A 581-nucleotide genomic window follows, 5' to 3' on the forward strand; every position below is an offset into this window, starting at 1 on the left:
CTCTCTTGTGTATGTGGATAGAGGGCGGGGGCAGTTAAAGGGGAGTCAGGTATTAGCTCGACATTAATCAGCTTTTGCAGTGTTTACTGTAGAGTTCATATTCGTTCTAATTATAAATAAATAGTACTTGTGTTTCAACTACAAACCTGGTGACTGTAATTATTGGGCAGCCAAGGGCCAAGGATTTTAGGGATTTTTAACAGGATTATTAGTTAGTTCACTTGTATCATGTCTCCTGGGTACATGGGGCTGGAATTGACCACGCACTTGCCCAGGGTAGAGCAACATAAATTGACGTCTTGGGTCCAGGGTTTGTAGAACAGTAGATGGCGAATTTGGGTTACAGTGTAAATTAAAAGAGACACCAGCTTTGTAGTGATTTAACCGGATGGCTCTGGAAGCTTCTAAGGGTTTTCTTCAGGTGGACGACTTAACAATGGTTTATTTAAAAGAGCTTCACAAAGAAATGCTAGTTGAACTGATAGGTGCACTAAAATAGAGGTACCAGCTAGAAAGGCGGAGATAATTCGAGCGATTGCTCAACATTTAAATTTGAAAGAAATGCCAGAAACCCAGCCTGG

The sequence above is a fragment of the Scyliorhinus canicula genome, chromosome 16, assembly GCF_902713615.1.
Source record: "Scyliorhinus canicula chromosome 16, sScyCan1.1, whole genome shotgun sequence".
NCBI lineage: Eukaryota > Metazoa > Chordata > Chondrichthyes > Carcharhiniformes > Scyliorhinidae > Scyliorhinus > Scyliorhinus canicula.